The sequence below is a fragment of the Ammospiza caudacuta genome, chromosome 9, assembly GCF_027887145.1.
Source record: "Ammospiza caudacuta isolate bAmmCau1 chromosome 9, bAmmCau1.pri, whole genome shotgun sequence".
Classification (NCBI taxonomy): domain Eukaryota; kingdom Metazoa; phylum Chordata; class Aves; order Passeriformes; family Passerellidae; genus Ammospiza; species Ammospiza caudacuta.
In genome coordinates this window covers 20865282-20884808 of record NC_080601.1, presented here as the reverse complement: position 1 = coordinate 20884808, position 19527 = coordinate 20865282, and positions in this window count along the sequence as shown.

The following is a 19527-nucleotide window of genomic DNA, read 5'->3' as shown; positions in this document are numbered from 1 at the left end:
AACAGAAATGTTCAGTGTGCAAGTTTTTTGAGGTGCAGTTACCAATCACAGATCTTTCGTCTCATAGAAAATCCCAGTTGTCAGTATTGAAAGCATGTGAACAACTTTAAAGACAGAAAAGGCTCTTCTTCTTTGGAAATGGTGTGCATTCCTATTTATACATCTTTAAAAATTAGCAGTAGTTGGAACAGTCTGTTTTTCAAACTGCAAGAGCCAAATTAAGCCTCTTCTCAATTTCACCATTTAGATGTACCAAACATACCATTCCCAGTCTGTCAGGGAGTCCAAGACTCCTGGTATTTGAAAGGAACATGCCTGCTCCTCTCAGTGTCTGTCAGAGGGGAGGATGAGCAGGACAAAGGCAGCACCTTGACTCTTCTACCCAGTGCCCAGGTCAACTGACTCAAGGAAAAGAATCATACCTTTTTCACTTAAGGATAAAATTATTTTGTTCTGTCCTGCTACAAAGACAGAAAAAAAAAGGAAGCTGAAAAATATCCTTTGCACCCTGCTATCAAGCTGCATACGAAGCGATAGCGGATTCCAGGATAACTCACAGAGATATTAACATGAGCTTAATGCACAACATTCCTTGTCTTTCCTACAATTCTTAGTTAAACAAATATCTTTGTAATTATTTAGAAATATGTGTAACTTTAATCTAGATCTCAGGTTTTCTCATCTCTAAAAAATGCCAGCTGTAAGATAATTAAATTAGGGAAATGGTCCCCCAAAATTCAGTTGGAGTCTACAGTAGTTACACATTTGCTCATTGTTCATTTGCTCATTTTTAAGTTCCTGCTGGTTTTTTTGTTAAATAAATTTTGTTAAATACTTGACTTCCAGTTTTTACAGGAAGAAAATTTTAAGAACTAAATAGATTTTCCATCCTTTTCATTATTTGTCTTATCAACTACATTCAGTGTGATTGCTAACCTGAACTCTTTTGAGACATTTTCATGTTCTGATTTTTATGAACTAGCTTGTTGTTAAACTTCTCAGTGTTGTGGAAAGAACTTTAATTAATTAAATCCCATACAGAATTTCATGTAAAGTGATATATGTATGAAGAATATTAAATACTCCTTATGTGTAAAAAAATGGAGCAGTCAATGAATGAGTAAACAACACTAATGTACATCTTCTAATGTCTTTTCAACCTCTTTAATATCTCAATGATCCAGACAAACTGCTTTGTTTTCCTAAAAACAATCAGTTGTGCTGTCATGTACAAGCAATGTTAATTGTTAAGCCCAATATTTAGAAACTTTAGCCATCCATTCAAAGACAGAAAGCTATACATAAGGGCACAAATAGCAAATAAATTCTTCCCAGAGTAATATGGGGCATACAGATGTATCATAAATATCTAGAAATTGGAATCCAGTTGAAAAAACAAACTATGAAGATGCAATTGCTGGTGAGTCCATTTTAAATCAATAATACTGTTAATTCACTAAAGTGATTGATTTCAGTGGAAAACTATTGTACAACCTTGAGAATTTTATTACTTGACAAAATATTATTTGCTATTTCATAGTACTGGCTAATTAATTGAAACTGCCAGGCTTAACAAAGGCCAGGGTGTTAAAAGCAATTTTTCCTGTCTTCACAAACTGCTGTGTCATAGTTATGCTCATCTCAATGAGTTTAGACCTCACAGAACTACAGTCAGTAATTGTGTAGAAAATTACACTGCATTGAAAGGTCTGAAAATCACAAAAGCACAAATGCAAATTAGTTATGCAAAGTCCATGGTTTGTGGTTTAAATGAGAAAGTTAGAAGGTTTTTAGGGAGGGCCAAGCAATTTCAGAAGTGCTCTTCCAGAACATAACAGGAAACATGATGAAACTGCCACCCTTCTCTCATCTGGTTCCAGAGCTGACATGGACATTCCACAATTTATAGCACCATTTTCTTATCATCCCACCTAGAATAATTTCCCAAATTTTAATCCTAATCATGTTCCTTTTAAAGGCAGAAAGAAAGGAGTTATTGTATCAGACTACCCAGCAGTATCCTCTTTCTCCTTCCAGCATTCATAGAACTCTAACCAAGAAATGACAGCCAGTTTTTATTTCTTTTGTGCTGCCTTAGTCCAGTGATTTCCAAACTGTGCCCTGTGGGATCTCATCCAGCTGATATTTCCACCTCAGATGCATCTGCAGAGGGCTTTGACCTCAGACCTTGGCAAACCATATACTGAGGGGGCACCTGGTCAGGTCATGGTGGGAACTGTGGGTTCTTGGGAGCTGGTATGCTAACAGAACTACCCTGCATTTGGTCAAGCTTCCGCTTCTTGTTCTCAGTTGGTTCAGGGCTCTGTTCAAATAAGGTCATGCTGCAAGTTCACGTTCATGATTGCACCTTTGCACCTTTGCCCCCACACCTGGCTGTGTTTGCCCTGCCCATGGGTCTTTGGTCCCAGTCTCTGTAACCTGTGGTCTCCACCTTTGTCATTTTCATTATTAAAGTTTTCATTTTAAGGGCTAGACCGTCATTCCCGTTCCTTATTTTGCCAGTTCCAGCCAAGCCAAGCAAGGGGATCAAAGTGAACTCTAAACTGCAATAGTGCCCTATAGATCCAACGAAGTGTACAGACAGCCTTGATTTGTGAAAAAATACCTCATAAAAAACAAGCAAATATATATTTCTGAAAAGCACATCTGAATGTCATTTCGATGGAAAAACACATCTTCATCAGAAAAAATTCAGGGATCAATTATCAGTGAGTGAACAAATACAGTAATCTGGCATTTCCTATCAGTAAACTCATTATCCACTGCAGAAACACAGCCTGCTTGACAGCCTTGTGTTGTGTCCTTTTTCACTGATCCAGAAACACATGTCATGGGAAACAGTTGTTTGATCAAAATTAACAGTTAGTTGCTATCAAAGACAGGAAGAGAACCAGTCGGCTCACTGCAAATTGTCTCCTCTTGTTTTAAAAACAAAGTTATTTTTCCCCCTTCCCAAGAATTTCTACTTGAATAAAAGACAGAGATCCCTACTGTAAAATCACAGTATTTCACAGAGACAGAATGCAGTCCTTCATTTCTTAACAAACCTCCTGTTCTAGTAGAGTGCTTTCCTTCCAGCAGGATTTCATCTGCACCAATTCAAATTTTCAGACTTCTAGACATAAGGGGAAATAAGCTTCCAGCATGACTCAATTATAGGAAGTTTGTTTTTCTTTGTCTCGTTAGGCTCCTTCTGCCTGTTCAATATTTGGTTCACTCAGCTTTAATATGAGTATTTTAATTTAAAGAAATAAAATCTCCAAAAATTTTGGATAAGCCCCCTGGTTTATGTAACCCAGTTTAGATGAGACACTCAGTTAAATTTGAGACACATAAAAGACTTTCACTGTGCCTGCACAAAGAGCTGTTTTTATACACAGGGAATCAAGTTCTGGTTCTGTTGGCATCTGTGTGGTTTTGCACTGATCCCAGCACAGATGCAGCAGACAACAAGATGTCATATTGTTTGGCTGTGTGTTTTGCTAAGTGTCTAAGTCTTCATTCACAAACCCTTTTACCTCAGAATAAGAATAAATTTGTTAATGCAATCTTTATACTGACAGCCACCTACAAAAAAAAAAAAAAAAAGGACAGCATGGCACCCACTGCCTGCAGTGTGATTTCCATGTTACAAGAGGGAAATCCTCAATCTTTACAGACCAGGACCACAGTGCACTGCCCCTGAGCTGGAGGAGGTGAGGAAAGTACCAGAAATCAAGCTTATCAAAAACTTCTCCTCATTTTTGCATTTTGAACCAGCTCTGCCACTTTTCACAACTGCCTCTCCTCATAATTCTCTCTCTGTGCTTGGCATCACAATATATAAACTGCTGTGGCTGAGATATGCCCACAAGGAAACTGCGTAAGAGTTCTTACCTTTTCTTTTTTCCCAAAGAAAACAACTCCATGACATAAAGGGAAGCTATTTCTCCCTGTATCCTTGCTGCCTGCTTAGGTCTCATACCATAAGCTAAATGAAGAAGTTTGATTATTGGTGAGTAATCAAACCTACAGGCTATAGGTCTAACACACTCTCTGAAAAGTTTTGAGACTCAGCATCTGTTTTTCAGTGGTTGATATTCTACACTTTGTTCAACACACAATCAGTGAAACCATGTAACCAGCAATATTTGGTACTGTTTCATTCTGATCTAAATTACACACCAGGTGTAGTGCACTGGAAAAACAGGCATTTGGAGCAGGGTAATGTTGAAATGATGTGCCAAAATAATACTGGGGAGCATTATACAGCTAGTCCTGTCTTTTTCCAGAAGAAATCTGAAGCTAGGTTTCTAATCATAAAACTGTTAAGAAAACATGGCATCTTTCAGTAAGTACAGAAAAGAACATTTTGCAGTAATGGTACCAAAAAATCTTTAGTCTTATTTATACTGGGCCAGGCTGATCTTAAAGTAATTAATATAAATCAGGAGTAGCAACATGGAATTATTCTGGATTTTCACTGGAATAAATGAGATCACAATCTGGCCTAAACTACTAATGGGAAATATAACCCTGACCACATATGAATGCAGTTACACCACAGAGTCCTTCATTACACTTTATGGACACTGACTTCACAGTAAACTGGCTGGCACCCAGGTGGAGTGAAATTTGGCCCATTAAACTTTGCCATAAATATATTCCTTACACAACAAATGTTATTGGACACAAAGTAGAGATGGAAAGATTATAAGAAAACCACACCATCCCCTACTCAATGCAAGGTTGTTCCCTGTGCTTCATGTTTCAAAGTCTTTGTTCATTTTGTGTTTTAATGATTCAAGTGAAAGAGCTTCCACCACTGACCTTGAAAAGCTGTGTTACAATCCAACCAGAACTCTCTCCTGAACTCAAAGGCATAATGTAATAGTTTTATCACTTTGTGTTTCAAAAATAAAGCCTGCAATAAGAAAATTGTTTCTGTTAACAGGAAAGAGCCATGTATTAATGTTCAACAGCAATATATTGGGAAGAATACAATTTCCTGACTTCCAGATATCTCCCAAGAGGTGACAGTGAGTGGGTTATGTTGGTTTCAGCTGACAGCCTAAGACTGTCAGTCTCTCTTTTTCATTCAGATGTATTTACTTGCTGATACTTGCATTATCAGGCAAGGCATCATCATGGTAACTCAAAATTCTGTTCGGTATTCAAAAACCACTGGAGTATATAATCATATGGTAGAACATATAGAGCATATTGAAATGTCCATTACCCTCAGCTGGGAAATGAATGGTTTCTGATCATTCTCTAACTGAAAGAGAACAGTAGCCCTTGATGAGGCAGGTGAGGTTCAAAGGCAAGCCACCAAAACATAAGACAACGTGAAAAAATACTATACAAGAGCAGGAGAAATTATTGCTTGAAGAACAAAGTGGCATAAACTATCAAAATCAAGCCCCTAAATGGATTTAAAAAGTAATGAAAGGCTAATTAGATGGCCTGCAGTAACAATAGACAGTGCTTCGTCCACTCTGAGCAGTTTAAATTTACTGCTAAGACTCAGCAAAGCTCAAAAAAAAGTAGACAAAAGAAAAATGTCTCATGGACAGGCAAGAGAAAGAATATGCCACTTTCTTTTTTAAAAAGGTGGAATTGGCCCATGTAGAAACCAGAGGACAGACAAGGTGGTGCAAGGCAGTGCAATTCATGTACACCTGTATCATTTTGTGTTTCTCTTCTCAGAACCGAGTCTATCATCCACAATTAAAGTGTGCAGATTCTATCAGTAACTAACTGTAGCTCAGATACCCTAACTGCTTCCTTTGGTATATCCAAAACCTGAAAACCACAGGCTGAACTCTACTCCCATTAGATCTGTATGCCTACTAAAGTCACACAGGTCTTAGAACGTTTGACAATAGCTCACATTTTGAACAGACCCACATTGATTTCACTGTGTAAAAGACATTTCAAAAGCAGCAGAGCCTGGAACAGAACTTGGATAATCTGCTTTACAAGTTCCATCCTCTTTGGCAGTCTGCCAGTCAGTTGTTGACAATCATAGATTTCAAACATTCAGGTCCCTTTGAAAGCCAAGGAGATGGTAAGATGTCAGTTTTTAACTTAAAAAATTGGTGAAAGCTGATTCAGCTAACATAAAGGAGTAAGAGTCCACCAAAGCTGCTAGAAATAGTAACTTATCTTCTTTTGATATATAAGCTCTGATTTTTCTAATGCTTAAAGCTTCCTCATTCAATGATGTGGTTATTATTTCTGTATTTATGTTGTACTGCACAGACACCAGCAAAACAAATATAAGCAAAGACAACTCTGTTTGCAAATCTATAACTTTGCCCCTACTCTGCAAATTAACACTGCATGTGGATTCTTTTCACTATTTTATTTCCTCAAAAATAGGTTGACAAGGGCTAGGTTGAGTTTTCAAAACTTAAAACCCACGCAGACTCTTGTAAACATTTAATATTTTTTCGCAAAGCATCTATTATAAATTATTGTAAACAGTGATTTCCTGAAAGAAATTAATGTAAACTCAAAAAAGAAATGGATTTAAGTGAACTATCATTCCCTTCTTCATCCAACCTGCGGGGTCCCTTGGTGACATCTGCCTGCACAGCTCTAATTATGAGAAGTCATGTGCCGGGATAAATGATGGCGTTCTCGGAAGTACTCATGGCAAATGGGACACGTCAGCTTCTCCTCCCGCCTCCTCTTGCACTGGGATTCACTTGAGGAATATTCTTTCTTGTGATGTGACCGCATGTGGAAGACTAAATCAGACGTCATGCGAAAGGACAGGTTGCATTTGGCACACCAGTTCTGGGCAGCCACTCCAAAGGAGGTGAAGGTGGGAGGAAGAAGAGTCAAGGAAGAGGAAGAAGAGGAGGAGGAGGAGGAAGTGGTGGTGGTGTTTTGTAATTGTCCTCCTGCTTGCTTGAGCCACGGTTCTGAGGTATATGGGAAAACACTGCTCCGAGTGATGCTTGTCTGCAGCATCTGAGCATTACACAAATCACTGACAAAGAACTTGGAATTGAGAAGACTGCTGCAGCACATGATGTCTGCGGTGGCAATGAAGCCAGACAGCTCCCCCAGGCTCTTTGTTGACTCACTCATGGGATGAGAGGAATTTACTGCAGCTCTTTCTGTTATGCACTTACTGGGCTTGCTGAAAGCACTCTTCTGTTCTCCTCGAGCTCTGGTGGGCCAAACAAAGGAGAAAGCACTACCAGAGGAGTTCAGCAACACTTCCTTTGACACCTGCTCCTTACCAAGTGGGGCCATGCCATCCTCCTGCTCTGGCTCCTGCAGTCTCTCATTCCTCAGCTTCTCTTTCATCCTCTTGACCTCAGTGAAAGCACTCTGCTTCTGCTCTAAAGCATCCTTCCTAGCTGACTGCCTCCCTGAACTAAGCTTCCTTAAAGAACCAGCCAATGCATGCTCTCCCCCAACCTCTTCCTTGCCCCCACAGTTATGTTCCTCAGTCAAGTTATTGGTTTTCTCCAACAGCACTGTTTTCCTGCTCCTGTTGCTCTCAACCTCTTCAGATTTCACTCTCCTTTCTCCAATAACACCATGTGCATCATCTTTACAAGCTGCCATTTTAACTTCCAGGTCCCTTGCCAGACTGTGGAAATTCGTGGTCTGCTCAGCTAGGCTGCCCTTTTCAGTTTTAGGGTTCTGGAAGTTTCTCCATAGCAGAGCACTCTTCTCTGGCACACAGAGGAAGCGGACATGGGACAGATAGGAATGCTCACATTTAAAGATTCGGTCGCACTCTTGGCATCTCAACTCTGCAGAAACAGAAAACAAGTGATGAGTTTTGCAAAGGTGGAATCATGGGTGGATGCAGATTCTGATCCTGTGATTGACACAAAAAGCCAGGAACACCTCGTGTCTTACAAGGTTACCCAAGCCAGGAACACCTCGTGTCTTACAAGGTTACCCATGGTAAAACTAATGCCAGGGCAGGATCAGGTCCCTTCCTGCTATGCAAAATGGTTCATTCTTATTTGCTTCCATGCTTCCGTGCTACTGGCAGAAATATTCCATTTAGACTCTCAAACCTAAATTTTATTACATAAAATGTAATTATATTACATAAAAGTACATAAAATGGCCAGTACACCATGATCTAGATAAAACCATTTAGATTTTATAATGATTTGAAGTCTAAACCCAGATTTGGGTCTACATTTCTTAACTAAGTCACTGGCTTTCATTCAAGATGAACGTTAAACACTATGTATCCAAGCAATAATGAGTTTTAGACCAGGATTCGAAGATTTTTACATGACTCTATTTTTAGGATACTCTGGTAGTTTAATACTGTTCAAAAGTCATCTGACCTTAATGCCTGAAGCCCTTACTCATGCTCATTTGGTAAGCTGTTATATGCCTTAAGGCACAAATGTCTATGGCACAGAAAATGATGTTCAAATTGAAACAATGCCAGTGATGGGCAGGAAAAATAAGGAACACTCTTTACTTGTGGTCTTCAGACCCACTGCACCTCTGGTTCTTTGGGATGATTGACTGCCCAGATGGTACAAAATTCAGCAATCACACAAATATGGTACATCTTAACCCTTGTAAACTATATCCATGTTACGTTATTTCACAACACAGAAGTTTTACAATCTAAGTGATGCCAGACAGCACCTGAGGCCTGGGATACATAGGAAACTTCATAAATTGGTTGGGTAGAATTAAAAATTCCTAATTTGGGACTCAGCACAGCTTACATCACTTCACAAACTACAGAAGCTGAACTTTTTATAAGAAAATAAGGCTGCCGAAATGGGTGGAACATTAAACCTATGAGTTTAAAGTCTTAAGTCCAGATATAGTGTTTCTTGTGCAAGTAACACTCTTCCCTGGTAAATCCAAAGGGCTGGCAGAGTGTGTCCACACAGAAATTAACAGAATACACTGAAACCAGCTGGAATGATTTAGTCAGTTCCTGCTATGAATGTGTCTGAATTAATTTAATACTAATTTACAGACAAGCACATTACCATATGAATTTGCTAACACATATCTTTATCACCCTCTACCTTTACTAACCAATCTATATAAACTTTGTTTAAATCAACTAAAGAGAATGTAGAAAGGGTTTTGTTCCAGTCTAACTAGGTAAAATTTGGAAAAAAATGACAGCTGGAATCAGACTTGGTATGGACCTGACTAACTTGCTTGGTGTCTCTGTAATCTGGATTTTTAGTTTTGCAACAAATTCTAGGTCAACTTCTTTTGGAGCAATGAATTTTCAGCAACATCTCAGAAATTGAAGCTTGCTCTTTTCCTCATTTCTACTGTGTCCAACATTAAATAGGCAGACTGTGCTGCATGCAATACTGTTAGGTTTGTTATGTATTTTTAAAGATCTGCTCGTTTGCAAGATTAAAGCTGAACACTAGTCTACACCTGATTTGTCAGTGAGCTAAAAAAGGCCAATTTCCAACTCATACTTTAGACTTTTTAGGATTCTAAGTTATTGAAGTGCAAGGATTTCCATTGCATTGCTCAAGAATTTCAGCATGAATCCCTAGTGCACCATCCTCTGCTAGAAAGTACCAATGAGAATGGCATTAAGAACTGCAAATTGTTTCTTGCTCTGTGCCTCCAGCTCAAACCTCAAAGCAGAAGGTCTTTTCTCTTAGCAGACCAGCTAAGGATTTGCACATGTTATGTGTTATTACAAGACAACCACATACTAAAGAAGATGCAGACTCCCTTCTGTCCTCAGTGACCCCTGCAATCAGCAATTCAGTACTTACCATTCTGGGGCCTCTGAGCTTTTATCTCATTGAAACCCAAGAGGCTGGAAAGCTCCTCATCATACCAGACAAGCAGCTCCTCGTTTTTGCTGATTTTCCTGGTGGAGCGATAGTATAACTGACTGTTTTCCAAGTAAGCTTCCAAGTTCTGCTCCTTGCTATGGGCAGCTGCTTGTACAAGTCTCATCCAGGGCAGGCCTGTGGGACCGTGAACAGATGTGACATCCACCTGTGAGACAGGACACAAAGGAGGGAAGTCACAGGTCTCAAGGCCCAAAGCAAGAGTTCATCCAATCCAAGAACAAAGCCTGGTCTCTGCCTTGCACTGAGCACATATGACAAAGCTGTGAGCCCAACACACCTGCCAGGGTCACCAAATTATCAAAGGCATCCCAGGGAGAAGGCTTCCCCAGTGTGGGGGCTCAGAGCTCTGGGAATGCAGCTGTGTGGGAAGGAGGAGGAGACACCAATGTCCATGTGTAACCCCCCGTGGCAAAGCCTTGGTTCGTCAGTCCCTGTCCTGTGCACACCATCCCATGAGACTGTGCCAGGCGTGGATCACAGAGGTACAGGAGCTGGGATCCTCTCTAGGAAGGGGTCTCAATACCTGGGATATGAAAATGGGATATGAGTCAGGAGATGTGCCAGTGCTGTGACTTGGGGACTGACAGTGTGCAGACCCCTGGATCAATGCAGTGTGAAACTGGGAATGAACATACACTCAGGACAGTTGCATGTGGAGTTTTTCAGTGACATAAGAGGATATGGATCAGAGGGTGCAAGAAAAGTAATTGTTATTTGATTCAATACCCCAAGGAAACATCTGCATATATGTCTGGCTAGATTACATAAAATATAGATTTTAATATATGCAACTAAGAAGCACTTATATGATCTCTTTCCTTTTTTTCAGAAATAAAACTATATTTTACCTTTGCTAGATTAATTAAATTAATTTCAAGGTATCTAAACAGATAAACCTCATCACATCAATATTTTTGTTAAATAATTTCTGAGAGCTGCAAGGGGTTGATTTGCTTTCAATTTGTGGGCATGCAGATATACCAAACAAATTAAGTTTAAAAACATTTCTCAGGTCAGGCACTAAAAAGTTAAAAAAATAATATTAAGTCTATTGCCCAAAATAAATTTCTGTTCTGTGTGTATATTACAGCATAGTCCTAAATCACATATAATTGTTACTCCACAGGACTCCTGAGTCATTTAGTCACAGGTTGACAAGTAAATAATGTAAGTACAAAACATTTGGTATTGTCTTCCTCACGCAGTGTGTGACTCCAGTCTTACTTACTTTAGTACACTAAATAAGGAATAATTTATTTCTTTATAGGTTTTTCCTTGGTGTTTACCACAGCAGGTCTGTGCCCTCTGCAACATTTGAAAGGGAATATTTTCATAGCTTGAAGGTTAAAACACAGGGTGATCAAAGGCAACGTTTATATGCATAAGAACTAATTTTTGACGCACTAAGTCATTGTTTAGAAAGGAAGAAGTTTGCAAATGAAAAATGTCTAATGACAAGTATGATCTAGATTTCACCCCAAGCAATGTATAGCTCTTTGTTTTCCACTAATTGCAGGGCAGCCATTCTTTGGTGTTTGGTACCAGAAACAATATTTTGGCTAACTATTTCTCTGGTTTTAACTGACTATTACCTACAGTGAAAGTTTGATCACATTAGTAGCTTGGATACAAGAATGAAACATTAAAAAACCATTAGGATGAGAGTTACTTAGCGTAAGAGAGAAAATAAATTAGCATGCCCTGAAACTGGTTCTCTCTAAATGCCATGGCAATTAACAATGATTGAGAAATACAAGTGCCTGACAGCAACCCAGGAACACCCACCCACACACAGAGGCTGTAACTAACAGCTATGACAGAGGCTGTCATATTTTAGTTGCTGTGTTTCAGAAATTCCGAGCAGCCACCCGGTGCTCTAAGCAAAGTCAAAGGGAGCACAGCTCCTCCAGGACTCCAGGGAAAGAGCTCAGTCAGCTTCAAGCAGGTGAGGAGGAGTACCGGATGTAAGATACAATCTGGGTTCTGCCAACTAGAATAATGAACTAGCTTTAATTTTTCCATGTGTCTAGAGACACTATAAACCCAACAAATCCACCCTCTCCTGGAGCTGTCAATGGCCCAGAGGGACCCTTTGTACACAGATATGAGGTAAGGCCTTCACAGTCCAGCATCTTAGTCAGAGCTGGGCTGTGGAGGAATGTGGCTCCCTTGGGAGACACTGGAAGAGAAGAGAAGAGAGGCAGTAAATCTCTTCCTTGAAACCCCCAAGAAGCTGTAAGGGGCAGAGGAATCAGTGAAAAGAGCTACCTGTGCCAATGGCTGCCAAGGCATCTTCTTTGCCCAAGTGTACAAACTGGGCCAAGGAGATCAAATTAAGGTCTCGAAGAAAATGAGGGAAAAAAGATTATGATATTCTCCTTTGGTCTAAACAAAAAAGCCCAAGATGATTAAACCCTTGTTAGAAATAACATTCCCCAAAGTTTTGCTGGAGTGCTGATGAACAATAATGAACAGAAACCTCAGTTGCAACGAATACACCTTGCCAATTCATTTTCATGTGTGCTCTGTTTGTACTACACCCAGCAGAGCAAAACTCATTTTTTGTTTTGCACTTCAGTGCCATGATGACAACATAGCATCATTATTGAATTTTTAATTAATTACTTCAAACAGTTAGGAGCCTAATGGTAGTTCCTGATTTCTGGGAGGTTTACTTTTAATTATGAGTAGTTAACAGGATATGGGAGTACCAATTGCATCTGAAACAGCTACTTGCACAGAATTTCATGTATTTACTGCCAAAAGACAGAGATCTGAGCCAACTCAGGCATCCAATTTCATTGCTGCATAGCAATTACTTAGCTCAAGTGTAGAAAAACACTAAAGCCATCCCTCTAAGGGCTCTTCCAATGTAGAAAACCTTTGAGGCTCTCTCTACAGTAATTCAAAACTCCCAGGAGAAATACAGAAATATTCCAAAAATAAAGCCTTTTTTCAGGGCAGGTCTCTCTCCAAAGAGTTTGTTGGTCTCCTGGAGTACTAATAACACCGTCCAAGAAAGCAAACTTGTGCCAGAGACTCAAAACAGTCAGATAAACCCTGAAGCCTCTTCTTCTCCCTCTTAATTTGCTTAAAGCAGAAATGTAGAACAGGTTATCTGCCAACAACTGTATCTTCCATATTACACATGTGCCTTGGGATTTCTCTCCTCCAGAGTACAGGAATCTTAGGCAAACCTGGATCTCTCCTAGACCCATCCATGCCATAGAATATGGGAAATTGGCTTTTCTCACACCATAAAACACCTTCCTGTCTTCATCTAGACCAACAGTGACTGAAAGGCACTCCAAGACCCAGAAAGTCGGGGTAAGTGGTCAGCATGATAAACAGTGGCTATGAAACAAAAAAAAAAAAAAAGTGGAGAACCAGAGCTTGAGAGCTAACAATCCATTGCAATCCTGGGGTTTCTGCCTTCCCTACAGTGATTGAAAAGTGTAGCTGTAACACAGACATACAGATCAAAGGTGACTTTAGGAAGTCCATGTACTAACAGCATAAAGTTGTGGCTGCCCAAAGTGTGTGTGGGCTAGTTGTCTGACTGCCATTGTGGTTTCACTTTCAAGGATAACTGAACACACTGAGGTAGCAGTTGCCTAGATCAGTAAATAAATGCTGTGAATGTACCACCTGCATGAATCAGTGGCACAGTCTTCCCCCACTGTTCTCACAAGGCTGTCATACCTCCTGATAAACCTCCTTTGTCCTGACAAAAGCTGAACTAGAGGTTTCTAAACTATTTGTCCCCCTTCCCTCCTATTCCAAGTCAGATCTGAAGCAGGCCATCAATCATCAGCATAGAAGTGAGACTTTGTATTCTTCCTGCAAAGGGCAGAGTTTTCCTTACGTCCTTCCAGTCTACAGCTCATAAATCAGAAATGCACTGGTCCTTTCTTTGAGGGAGCTGTTACTTGTGCTGAAAAAAACAAAAACCTACCCCTTGCAAAGTTACCTTCTCAGGGATGGTGTACCTCTTTTTGATAGGTCTAACATTACCCATTCCTATTTTTCTCATACCTTAAATACATAGTGGATGTTCCGTCTGTCAGAACATTTGAGAGCAATGAAAGCTACAGTGTCCAGCAGGGTGTTCTGGAGCATGCATGGTCCAAAAACAACTTCTTCAGGGATGTCTTGTGTGGTATGAACAGTAGCCAGTATGTCTGGAAAATGGTGATGCAGAAGCTTGTTGTCACTTGTCCAAAGGAATTTAGGCAAAGAGGTAAGTTCCATTATAAACCTGTAAAAAACACAAGAAATCACATTTGGCACAGAGATGAAGTAGAAGGTGGCATCACTACTTCAAATACAAAGAATTCCAGGATCTGTAGGTGAATTGTAAGAGTCTGCCAGGACATTGTTGGTTACAGAGTTTACAGCTTTATTAACATCCAGTTCAGAATGAGAAGGATTACTTTGCACTAAACCAAAGTCTTAGGTTTGTAAACAAGTGAATTACTCTTCCTGGAATAGGCAGACAGTCCAAGTGTTCAACCGCTGCTCTCTACAGACAGGAGTAACAAGATTTGGGAAAAATAAGCAAAATTTTGAGTGAGTAGAACTCAGTATATTCTTAAACATATTCTCAGATATCCTTCTTATTATTATTATTTTGTAGAAGTGTGAAGAAAGGTAGAGAAGGAGAACAGCAACAAAATAAAGCAAGACTTTTTGAAAAAGTTGTGCTTTTATTGCTTGAGTGCAACATCAGTCTAGTTGCTGGTTAAGCTGCTACGAAACCAGGAATAACCTGAGTCTTGAGTCTATCCAACCAGTATGCACAGAATTTGTGGAAATTCCTCAAAAGAATTATTTTCACCCTGCCTCAAAGTATATGTTGTCAGCTATTGTTGAGAAAATCAAATCAGATTATGACTCTTTGCATAGTGATAGTCCTAGCACAATGTTAGTAGAGATTCCTATCTTTAGAGGATAAATTTTCCAGCCCTGAATGTAGAATAATATATTTGCCATTGTAGATGCAACTTCTGCAATATGAGCCACAATGTGAGAACTCAGTATGCAGCAAGGAGAAGACAGGCTTGAGTTATTTGTCATTCCAAGCCTCTCTGGGTTTCTAATAAAGATATTGCCATCTCCAGCTCCCAGCTGGAGGTCATGGAAAACCCCTCATTTATGCCATCAAGAGCTGGATCAGGTCCATTAGGCAGAGAAAATTAAAGAGAACAGCAACAAGCCCTGAAGATGCCTTAGCCTAATAAATACTGAGATAGAAGGGCTGAAGATCTAGTCTAATCTTTCTCACTCTCTGACAGCAGAATTGATTTGTTACTCACTGACTCATGACTTAAATTGAAGTGGTATAAAGTGCTCAGGAGAGTTGCAGTGATTTAACTAAATCAGTTTCTAAATCAGGGTAGTTAATTCAGTATAATTTATTCCTTGTAGGCAAGGTCTAAGACCCTACCCTAAAAATATTAAAATACATGGTCAGACATTCAGTATGTATAAACACCAGAAGGAGGAAGGCCTAAACCAGACAACCAAGGCAAAGAGTGGGATAACACATGCCCTCAAGCATCCCTTAAACTCAATATGACAATAAAGTTTGTTTGTTTCTAAATTACTTGTTAACTTAATACGTGATCAGACAAAAAAATCCCCCAAACCTACATGTGTAAGTGCCAAAGTCTCAAAGTGCCACCCTGGCAGCTGTGGGAGCACGGAATTTGACTCTTGCATGGAAGGGTCACTTTTGTGAAAAGCTGTGAGAAGGATGTACTGTGATTACACAGCAGACGGGACAGTGACCGTCAGCCTTGCTCTAAACGCGCTGGGAAGATCCCTGTTTTCCAATCACGTGGCGAATGCACCATCTAGTGTCACATCTCAGCACCACACAGTGTCCCGTGAGCAAGCGAAGCAGGACATCCCCATCTCTGCTGCTGTCCGTGCATTGCACGGTCTCAGGCTCTGAGCACCCTGTCAGACAGGAATCGGTTCTCTCCGGAGTGGGTCATTCTCTCTGCCACCCTCTGCTCAAACAGCAGCTTGGGTGCCTCCTCAGCTACTGGATTTGATAGGGTCTCGTCAGAGTTATGTCAGGTAGGGAGAGTCATTTCGATCTACAGTGTTGGCTTTTTGCAGTGTCGGCTGAAGGTGTGCTGCTGGTACTCAGAGTGGAGAGTGGGGATCCTCTGCATCATTAGAAGAAAAAGGGTGAATCTTTTTCTGCAGTCTTCAAATAGCATGAGAAAGCTCCTCCATCTGCATCCACAAGATTTCAGCTTCTGTCACTAAGCCAAGCTCATCAGCAGAGGGATAACAGTGAACAAACATGACTGTACTGCTTTCAAACTGTGCTGCTACCTCTGCAAAGGGACATGCTGCATCCTGTGGGTTTTCCAACCTGCCCTCGTTCAGGGGTCTCCATTGCAAAGTGCAGATTCATCCAGGGTAGTACTGGAACAAGTCCTGCCTCCTGCACAGGTGAGGGGTGGTAGGGGGCTCTCTGGTAGCTGCTGCCCTTACCACAGAGAACTGAAATACTGCCAGAGGGCACCTGCTGGATTGTCAGAGAGGGTTAGCAGGACTGTGACTACACTGTGGCACCTGCCAGTGCAGAAGGTTGTATAATGGTCAATGCATACCTCATACCTTGAAACCACCACCAATATCTCAGAGTAGCTGAAATACAGCAGCAGCACCCACAACACTCAAAACAGACAGCATAAATTAGCTAGGGAAAAAAAAAGTGTAAATAGTCCAGAATACAAATCAGAAAAATCTGAAATACCCTTCAGTTTGGATGTAAGTTTGAACCTCTACATGTTTTTTATCTGGTTATAATCTAAAGCCAAAATTTCAGCCACAGTCAAGATGTTTAGAGGTTTTTTTATAAAACCTCCCTTAAGTTTTCAGGAACTTCAGACTTGAGTCTGAATGAGAATTCTACACCAAACCAAGAACCCAGAACTTGAGTTTAATTATAAAATTTTGTTTCGATGACAATCTCACACTTTTGCCAACAGTCTTCATAGTCAAAGAAAATTAATTAAGAACTTGGAAATGGACTCATAATGAGAAATGGAGAAGGTATGCTACAATGCCTGCCATTTTAATTTGACAGGCTGAAGTAGGTGAATCACTCACATTCTTCCCAGTGAGTGAAGAGAGAAAATTCCCATAACAGAGAATGACTGTTCCCCATGACTTCACCCAACTGATTACTCTTGTCTTAATGCCATTGATCTCCACATTTTGACTGCCTTCTTTAATGAGCAATAAATCTGCTGTGCCTCCATTTCTTACAGATTCACTAGCTGTTGTACATATGACTTCACTCACTCTTCTCCTACTACATAACAGTTTACAGAACTGTACCACAGGCTTCATTGTGAAGGTCAGATCTTCAGCCCTACATCCTGCATGCAATGATATGCTTGCCCCAAACTGCCAGAGCTGGGAGGGCCATTGCTTCCCAGGATCCCCCCCATACAACATGATCTTGCTGTTCCCACTCAGGTTCTGCATGAGCAGTTCCTATCCCTCTGGAATTACCCACAGACATCTCTGAGAGGCTGAAATAAAATGAATATTTATAGTGCTTTAGTAGCACATTAGACTCAGATCACCTGTTATGGGTACTCTCCATATTCTATCTGTCACAGATGGGAATTCTTCATATGGATGAGTTTAGGGACTTGCTGTTTAATGGACTCTTCATCCCCCAGACAGTATCTGATACACATATACCATGTCCCTGAGTGATGGATTTTGCATCTTGATTTCTGGGAAGTGTGACAGATCTGTCAAAGAACAAGGACCCATGGGCAGGCAACTCCCTATGGATTATGCAATTCTGAATGTTCCATCAAAAAGCACATTAAATAGATGATGCTCACAGCAAATGCTCCCAGCCTGCTCGCCTGCAGAGCAGCACACAAATTGCTAGTCAACTTTTGGTTTCCTGAGTGTTCTTCCAAGCTGGAACTCTTAAAATAGCTTTCTCCTAGTCTCTCACCTTTCCTAGCACTTGTCTAGCATCCCATTAACTAATTAAGGTTACAACTTCTACCTTCCTGAAATGTGTTTACATAGCTCCTGTACCTCATGAGAAAAACGTGTTACCAGAGAGGAAAATAAAGAAATTTTCATATCCCTGGTTTTCTACTGCATGGCCTTCAGATGTCACTGCAAGCTCTCCTAAGAAATGTCTGGAAATTCCCAAATGTAGAAGCACTGAGTTGAGCAAGGACTCCCCTGAATTCTATTTTCAGAGGATTTGACCAGATTCTCCTTGCCACAATGACCACACTGAACTGTGGCATCATTTGGAGCTTCTTAGTGGCCCTAAAGGCATTGGTAGCCCTGCTCAGTACTATGATCAACTATGCAAGTGGGAAAGAAACAAACTAATCACATTTGCAAGAGGGGAACGGTTTCATCCAGAAATTATTTAGCTAGTTCTGCTCTTCACAATCAAAAACACAAGCAGGTTATAAAAAGTGTTTATTCAAAATTCATTTGATTTTCAAAATTGTCAATAACTACTTCACTTTCACCTTTACTTCCACTTTAACTGTAGAATAAATTGCATATATTTATATCACTTTCAGAGCAATTATCCTAGCTGGGAAAAAAATGGCACAGAAGATACTCTTAAAAAATAATTGAAAGTATTTGATCCTGGAAACCATCACCCCACTGTCTTCCCAACCATTTCTGTGTCTACTCCAGACCTTCTCCAGAGCAGGGGTTAATGTAAACACTACAGCTCTGCATTTCCCATGTCAACAAAACTGAAAGCAAAAAAGGAACAGAAATATTAAATGGAGCCATCATTTCCTTCACCTTTTAACTTACTCCTTTCTGCTCCAAAGTGTGATGGCATTTTCCCTGAAGCACATAACCTGTGACAGTGCCACTGCCAAAACTGCCTTTGATTTCAATAGCAGGTCTGTCGGCCTGAGGAATCCATGATCAGACGTGCAGTGTCATGCACAATAAACTACAGATAATAAAGGAATTGAGCTGATGCAGAGAGAGTGGTTCTGTCTGCAGAATTTATTATTTTCTGTTGTTATAAGGAACTGAGGATTCTTTACATATGAAGGAAATTTCAAGGGAATACAAAATAGAAAAGTGAGAAAATCTATTCTTGGGTTTTATACAATTGCTTTTCTTCTATACCAGGTTTTCTTCTCCATTTATTTAAGCTGTGAACTGCAAAGCAGAAAAATAAAAACTAAAACTGAAGGAAACTGGCAGGGAATCAAATAAAAGAATGGAGAATTCTTGCTTTAAAAAATAATCCCAGAACCCATGAAATAAATCCTGAAACTAAACCCTGTTTCCTAAATTCAGTCACAAGCTGAGAAGTCCTTTAAAAGCATGAAAAGCCTAAACAAGTAATTTCTTTTAGCTCACTACTACTGCAAGACACAGTTTATGTGCTTCAGCTTGTATGCAAGTCAGGTGTCTGAGCACAAAATGATTTCTTTGCACCTTCACTGCTGAAAATCCCACACACATGAAGAAAATTGTACAAAAACACTTGGGAGATACAGCTATGTGTTGCCATTCCCTGCCTTTCTGGGATGAAGAAAGCCATCTGGAGGTTTGGTTTGTTACCCCTCAGACAGATATTATACCCCTAGAAGAGTATGCAAAGATCTTGGATTACCTGGGAAACAATTTC